Source organism: Neofelis nebulosa, chromosome 14 (assembly GCF_028018385.1).
Source record: "Neofelis nebulosa isolate mNeoNeb1 chromosome 14, mNeoNeb1.pri, whole genome shotgun sequence".
Lineage (NCBI taxonomy): Eukaryota > Metazoa > Chordata > Mammalia > Carnivora > Felidae > Neofelis > Neofelis nebulosa.
This window is the reverse complement of record NC_080795.1, coordinates 54,120,094-54,128,751: the sequence shown is the minus strand read 5'-3', so window position 1 is coordinate 54,128,751 and position 8,658 is coordinate 54,120,094. Positions and strand designations below refer to the sequence as shown.

Here is an 8,658-nt window from a genome sequence, read left to right as displayed (position 1 = left end):
TTCAGAGATTCATCACCCACGTACAACACCCAGAAGAGAAATCTCAATTCCAGTCGAAATTTCCTGAGCAATCTTGATCAGGTCATGTCACCTCCTTTCAGAGGTGTGCAAATTATGACCCAAAGACCTGTTTTGTGGATCTGCCATCTCTTCTGTGGAAACAGTTCCACTGGAACACCACCACACTCACTCGTTCGAGTATGGTCTGTGCCTTTCACATTGCAGTAACAGAGCTGTGTAGTTGTGACAACGGCTTAATGATCCACGGTGTCTAAAATAATTACTCTCTGTCCCTTCATAGAAAAAGTTTACTGACCTTAGCATTACTGCCCCTGCTTCTTTATCTGTAAAATAGGAACGATAGCCCCTATTCTTCACAGGGCTTTTGCCAGGATGCTCACTTTGGTAAATTTGTGTGGAAACCTTTAGTGCAGTGCTTAGCATATAGCCATTGCACAACTGACGCCCTTCTAAAATTCCCACCCACCACCCAATGGTTGATTTAAGACTAAGCTATTCTCTTTTTAACCTTATGTTTATAAGGCAAGACAGTTATGTGCCAGAAAGCAAAATTCCACATTTTGCTTTTTAAAAACACTGTTATTTGCTTGTCATCATGGCTTTGTCAAACGGTATACTCTTTATCCATCTTTGTCATAAATAATTAAAATAACCAGAGGAGATTTTAAATGCTGTAGCTGATGCAGTGCCGAACTCCAGAGACTTCATGCAAATGGAAATGAGATAGAATATTTCTGAGTCTTTAAGTGGTAAAGATCATAATTTTCCTTATACAGCAGCAAAAAAAAAAAAAGCCTATAATAGTAGTCAAGATTCTTGGTGGTTCTTTCCTAAATGACATTGTTAAAGATACAGGATTTTTTTGCTTTTGTGCTTGATGTTTAGAAATACATTGCATGCACAATGAAATGATAATTTGGAAAAAAATAAGGGGCTGCTGCATGCTGTGTATACTGTAATTCTTAGCTAGTCATGCTGATTACAGCGAGTAGGTAAATAAGGAGAGGAAGTCACAGGGGGTATTTCCTCTTTGCAGAATTGCCTTTATTAAATTGTTCTCTACTGTGATCGTCAGCCTATATTGAGGTAAAATATAAGAACATTAGTAAGCACATCCTGTTTGATCTTAGGACAATAATCATGTATCCATCCTGATAAATTGCTGTTTCTATGTTATAAACCCTGTGCATTGAGGAACTGATCAGATTTCCATTTGCCAGTAAACTTGGTAGAATGCTCTGAGCCAAATTTGTGATTTAGTTGTAACAATCATATGGGTCTTTATGATGTACATTTTACAATCATCTCTAGTCGTGTTTTATGTCCGTTGTTTCTTCCTTTTGATCTGTTTTTATTTCCACTATCTAAGTAGTAATTTTGGAAGTCACATTCTATCTTTTCTGGAACAAGATTGGGTATAAATAGGTAATAGGGTAGTGGATAGATAATTTCCAGTGAAGTGCTAATATGTCTTTTGGTTCTCTCCTCAAGATACCTTATAAATAACACAACAAAATAACTCCCAGCTTAACACTTGATAAACCTTATAATTTATTAAAAAAATTTTTTTAAATGTTTATTCATTTTTTGAAAGAGAGAGACAGAGTGTGAGTGGTGGAGGAGCAAACAGAGGGAGACACAGACTCTGAAGCAGGCTCCAGGCTCTGCCCTGATGTGGGGCTCGAACTCACAAAATGTGATATGACCTGAGGCTGAAGTCCGAAGCTAAACAACTGAGCCACTCAGGCACCCCAATAAGTCTTACAATTTAAAGAGAACTATTTAGACGATACGGGAGTCACCTGCTCTCCGGACTAGATCACAGCACAGAGGGGATGTCCTGAGTTACCTTTCTGGAGTCGTCCACAGCCAACTCTGGCCCCAGGGCAGCGGAGGCGGGAGAGATTAACAAGATTGTGGCTGTTGTCTTCTTTCTCACAAGGCTAGTTCGAAAACATGGTAAATTGAAAAAAGGGGCAGTTGAGAGGTTTGAAATTGACTCTTAAACTTCAAGAAAAATACAACATCACTGGTACCCAGAAAAACCATCAAAAGAACAGGTCTATGGATACATCTGTGTCAGTACAGTTCAGAGAGTCGACCCTGATGTCCTGAGACATCTGCATGAGAACAGCTGCATCTCTGAGACATCTGCATGAGAACAGCTGCATTTCTTACACCCATCTAGGTTTGCGAAAGGAACTCACTCTGGGTGGGTCTACCTGAGGTGTGCTGTGGGTACAGAGAGAAAAACAATGTTGCCAGCTTTGAAAATGAGGATGAGAACAAGATGAAATCTCCAAGAAAGTTACCAGGCCCCTTGATAACGTTATCTCTGAGTTCAGGATCCTGACCTAACAATGAGGAAACAAGCAAGAAGAAGTGAAACCCAATTCCGTGACTGCAACCCCAAGCCCCTTGTATCACATTTCACAGTGGATATTCCTGCATCTTCCATTGTGGCATCTTTTGCTCAGAAAAAAAGCCAGGAATGTGCTGAGGGAATGGCCATCAGAATCCGTACCCTTCTCCTATTCCATTTGTTATCCAAATCACGAAAGGAAGAATGAACCATTTATCACCCAAATCCCTCCTGGAATGCGTTGTGATCAGAATCACTGGATTAATCCTCAGGTGTTAGCACCTCACTAGCTGCTTTTGATTCTGTTGGTGTCAATGATGAGAGAAGGTAGAATAAGTCTGACCACATATTAAAAATAAACGTTCAGGAGCACTTGGGTGGCTCAGTCAGTTAAGCATTGGACTGTTGCTTTCGGCTCAGGTTGTGATCTCCACTGTTTCGTTTAGTGGATTCAGCACCCCCGTCAGATTCTGTGCTGGCAACTCAGAGCCTGCTTGGGATTCTCTCTCAACCTTGTACTTATTTGCACTCTGTCTACTGTTTCGTGCCTTCTTCCCTTTACGTAACCTGCTCACCTGTAAGAAATTCTTTTGTCCCTTATCCTAAACTCAGTCAGGCTTCATATTCTCTAGAACCTTCCCTGTTAACCCAGATTGAATGAAATGATCTTTGTTGGTTTTCATACTGCCCTGTACCTACCTCCATTATTTCTCTCAGCATATTACATATGAAATTCTCCTTTGAAGTGTCTGCCACAATTAGACTAAGAGGCTCTTTGATGGTGTGGGCCCTACCTTATTTCATTCTCCTCAGTGCCAGCTACTTTGGATGTTGAGAAAAGATTTATTGAGTTAAACTGAACCGAATCAGGCAAGCAGTAAAGAACCAGGGAGCACGTAGGCACTATATGCACCATAGATCACACACTCAAACACAGAGCATGACAGATAAATAAATAATCGCGTGTTCTGTCAAAGGGGGGCAGCTCCTCTAATCCAGATGATCAGTTGTTACCAAGTGGGATTGCAGTCCCATCTTGCCAGATCTGTGGTTTTGGAGAAGTCAGAAGGGTCAATTTTTTAAGTAAATATTTCGATCTTAGATCTTAGTGGCAATAAATTCAGTTTTAAAGACTCTGTGGGCCAAAAAAACCTGGCTGTTTCCAGCATGAGGCTGCCAGTTGTGTCTCTGCTGTGATATTTCAACTAGGAATTTTGTTGTTGTTGTTGTTGTTGTTGTTACAAATTACAAAAAAAACAACTCTAGATATCTGGCACAAAACAACAAACAAAAGAAAAAAAAAACCCAAAGAAATATAGTGGAAGGATCTAGGAGAAGGGGTAGTTAAAGAATTGGAGGAACAGCTAAATAACTACGTTTGAAGCAGGACAGAGCCTGGATGGTGATAGCAAATCTTGGAGACAAAAAGTAATCAACAGAGGAGTGACCAGACTCAGACAGGCTTCTGTCTGTGTCCAGAAGTTATGACTTCAATTACTGAGAGGGTTGCCAGATGTAGCAAGTAGAATATTGGACACACAGTTAAATGTGAACTTCCAATAAACAACCAATTTTTAGTATAAGCACATCCCATGCAAAATCTCATTTTAGCAATTCTAATTAGTAGAAGTCAGAGTCTGAGTTGCTTAATTTGGGTCACATGTCTATCCTTAGTCCCCTGAATGAACCATCTAGGAGCACTTAAAGTAATGGATGATAGGCTTTTAAAAGAAAATTGGGTTTTTCAACCACAGGAAGAGGTAAAGAATGTTAGGATGTCAAAATGGACCATTCTATCTATCTATCGATCTATCTATCATCTATCATCAATATATATGTTTATCATTGTCTTTTTACATAAACATGTAGTAGGGTGATATTAAAAATATTTTTTATTTAAAAAAAAATTTTTGTATAGGGGCACCTGGGTGGCTCAGAAGGTTAAGCATTTGACTTCGGCTCAGGTCATGATCTTGCGGGTCGTGGGTTCGAGCCCTGCGTCAGGTTCTGTGCTGACAGCTTGGAGCCTGGAGCCTATTTCAGACTTTGTGTCTCCCTCTCTCTCTGCCCCTCCCTGTTCACACTCTGTCTCCCTCTCTCTCTCAAAAATAAATAAACATTAAAAAAAATTAAAAAAATTTTTTTTGAATATTTATTTATTTTTATTTATATTCAAGTTAGTTAACATATAGTCTAGTCTTGGTTTCAGGAATAGAATCCAGTGATTCATCTCTTACATATGACATCCAGTGCTCATCCCGAGACATGCCCTCCCTAATGCCTATCACCCATTTAACGCCCCCCCAGATCCCACCCTAATATTTTTTTAGATGTTGATAAGTCTGGATCAAGGTTCTCTGCTGTGCTGCATGTTATCTGTGCTGGATTGTGGGCAGGAGGTCTGGGGAGGATCTGAGGATCCAAGGAAGCCATAGAGAGGCACCAGGAGCTCTTGTTAACATCTGTTTACCGCTCAGTGTACAATTATTAGATGGTACAGGGGTGCCTGGGTGGCTCATTCAGTTGAGTGTCAGACTTCGGCTCGGGTCATGATCTCACAGTTCATGAGTTCGAGCCCCACGTCAGGCTCTGTGCTGACCGCTCAGAGCCTGGAGCCTGCTTCGGATTCTGTGTCTCCCCCTCTCTCTGCTCCTCCCCTGCTCACATGCTGTCTCTCTCTCTCAAAAATAAAGATTAAAAAATTAAAAAAAAAAGATGGTACAAAGGTAAACCTTAAGAAAGTGATTGTCCTTGTTTAGAAAAATACCTTGATGTAATGTTTTGACAAAGTTCGGGTGTCGCCTTTAAAAACAGAGGAGGAGAAAGTGAAGATATTCTGTGAGGGGTTAACATGAAGCTGAATCTGTGCCAAGGAAGAAATTAGAGAGTAGTAGAAGAAGACAAGAATGTGAGGATGCACACAGTCATTGGCCAGACTCTGGAAGGATGGTCATTGAGGAACGCCTGGTGGCATGACAGTATAGGACTTTTAAATGAGAATGGTTAATATTAAAATTTAAATTGGTTGTTGTGCTAAAGTATGCCTTCTGAGAGCAGTTTTGGAAGAAATAATATAAAAGGAGGTATGCTCTGCATGTGGGTTAGCAGAGACAGGAGAGAAGGGAGCAGTCATGGGAAGTGGGATGTGAGTGAGTCTGAGAGCTCAAGGGCTCAGAAATACAGAATGTGGGCATCGGAGGAAATGTGAGCTGTCAAGAACCCCTTTGAATTTTGTGTGTGTGGTGAGAGGAAGAATCTAGCATTTTATAACAATTTAATTAAATATCGGAGTACAGGGTGACTCCAGCTGACATTTGAGTCATAGATATGACCTAGATGGATAATTTACATTATGCAGTTGTAGCTTTCAAAAAACTTTCATTTGGGGGCGCCTGGGTGGCGCAGTCGGTTAAGCGTCCGACTTCAGCCAGGTCACGATCTCGCGGTCCGTGAGTTCGAGCCCCGCGTCAGGCTCTGGGCTGATGGCTCGGAGCCTGGAGCCTGTTTCCGATTCTGTGTCTCCCTCTCTCTCTGCCCCTCCCCCGTTCATGCTCTGTCTCTCTCTGTCCCAAAAATAAAAAAAAAAACAAAAAAAAAACAACAAAAAAAACTTTCATTTGTTTATTTATTTTTGAGAGACAGAGAGAGAGAGCACGAGCAGAGGAGGAGCAGAGAGAGAGATGGAGACACAGAATCTGATGCAGGTTCCAGACTCTGAGCTGTCAGCACAGAGCCCGACGCGGGGCTCAAACTCACAAACCGCAAGATTATGACCTGAGCTGAAGTCAGACGCTTAACCCACTGAGCCACCCAGGCGCTCCAGTTGCAGCTTTTATATTAACCACCAATTGCTTCATTCTAGGGATTGTTAACATGTTGGTTGTCAGGAGTGGCTGGCTGTCCGTCCTATTCCTGGTTCCCAGAGTCTTCTATGTCATTCTTTTTGTCCCAAACCTTGTGATGCTCAGATCTTAAGTTACCCTCTTTCTTGTGAGGTACCTAGGTTCTTTGTTGCCCTCTGTGTTTACTTGGAGTCTAGTAGTTATGATACAGGGCTTTCTCACTGCATGCCTAATATATGTGCCTATGTACAGTATATGCTGCTCTTGCTACTATTCATACTCTCTATTATATTTCTTTACTTTTCTCTTTCATACATGCATATTCCACTTGGTGCCGATACTACTGTGAATAGGAAACAATTCCACCCTTTTTGGAGCGTATGCCTGAGATCATGGACTCTGGGGTCAGACCACCTGGAGTAAAAATCTTGCCTCCACCACTTGTTATCAAGCTCCGAGACCTCTCTCTGCCTCAGTGGCTCCCTCCTGTAACAAATTGAATGGGGTTATTTTAATTGGGTCTCAGAATCCTAGAATTGGATGAATATGATTGTTGATTTAGGACCAGCTCTCATTACTGCTCATTCAAGGTGACTTTTTAAGCCTCTCTCTAGGGTGACCCTTAGGAAACCGCCCCCAGAAATCCGAAACTAGAACACTGATAATAGCGGATTCTGATACATCTTTCTTTCTCTTGTTTATGGCAACTCCTCTCCCAGGTGTACTGATCATTCTCCCTCTTTCCTTAGAGCACATTTCCATTATATCTGTTCACCAAACATTTTTAGTCATTTTTAAATTTATGAAATGAAAATATCAGACTGCATATAAACTTCTGCAGCTTATCTTTTCACTTAAAATTATATTGTTGACATTCATCCATACCTTTCCTTAAAATTTGTTTTCAATGTTTATTTATTTTTGAGAGACAGAGCACAAGCAGGGGAGGGGCAGAGAGAGAGGGAGACACAGAATCTGAAGCAGGCTCCAGGCTCTGAGCTGTCAGAACAGAGCCTGACGCAGGGCTCCAACCCAGAACCGCGAGATCGTTACCTGATCAGGTCGGACGCTTAACTGACTGAGCCACCCAGGCGCCCTAAGATTCACCCACATCTTTGTGTCTAGATGTTGTTCATTTGTTTTGACTGGTGTAGAGTACTTTATTATATGAGCATACCAAAATAACATTATTTATTATTCATTTCTTCTTTCAGTTTTCTTATTTCAGTTTTGTTTTGTTATTTCTTTACTACTAGGCAACAGGGTTACCATACACATCTGTGTATAGGTTTCCTGGTGTAGGCATACAGGAGTTTCTCTTAGGAAGAGAATTGCTGGATCATAGTCTATGCATATGTTCCACTTTACAAGACAAAACCAACTAATTTCCAAAGTATGGAGGCATTTGCAATTGATTTTTGGTATGGTATAAGCCTTATGTATAGCCTTCTTCCAACTCCATTTGTTTAAAAGACTTGCCCCCAAATGATTTGGTGTGCTAACCTTTTTTATATATCAAAGTTCCACATACATACATGTGGATATATCTTGCAATCTCTATTTCATCGATTAATTTTTCTGTCCCTCTACCATGACAGAATGGCTATAGCTTCAAAACAAGTGTGGATATTTGGTGGTGGCTGAGATCGCTCTCTTTTTTCTTGTTAGAGACAGAGGGAGAGAGAGAGAGAGAGGGAGTGTGAGAGTGTGTGCTCGAGGGGAGGGGTAAAGGGAGAAGGAGGGAGAGAGAATCTCAAGCAGGCTCCATGCCCAGCACAGAGCCCAAAGCGGGGCTCAATCCCACGCCCCTGGGATCGTGTCCTGAACTGAAACAAGAGTCAGCCGCTTAACCCACCAGGTGCCCTAGTGTGATCTTTACTGTAAGGTGTATTGCTGTTCTTTACATACCCTTTATGTTGTAATTTACTGAGGTTTTATTTTATTTTTTTAAAGTTTTTGTTTATTTATTTTGAGAAAGAGAGAGGGAGAGACAGAATCCCAAGCAGGCTCCATGCTGTCTTGAACCCACGAACCACGAGATCATGACCTGAGCCGAGATCAAGAGTCGGACACTTAAGCAACTGAGCCACCCAGGTGCCCCTACTGAGGGTTTTATTAACTTTTTTCTCAGTATATGAAAAAGGTCCTATGGCTTTTCTCCTTTAATCTGTTAATGTGGTAAATTACATTTATAGCACTAAACCAAGCTGTGCATTCGTGAGATGCACCCAAGTTATTCATTGAGTATTGTCACTTTTTATGTATTATTGAATTAAAATTATTAATATTTAGTTTGGGATATTTTGCAGAGAAATGAGAGAAATGGGTTTTCTTTCCCTACTCTGTCTGGCTTTGCTGTCTTGGTCGCTGTCTTCACAGAATGATTTTGGGAATCTTTCATCTTTCTATTCTCTAAAATGTTTTAATATTGGG

The 8,658-nt window shown here is 41.0% G+C and overlaps 1 pseudogene; it reads left to right on the top strand.

The window, feature by feature from the left end:
* The first annotated feature begins 616 nt into the window (after nt 1–616).
* LOC131494537 (protein BTG3-like) lies at nt 617–2,673 on the top strand (annotated as a pseudogene).
* Nucleotides 2,674–8,658: the final 5,985 nt, after the last annotated feature.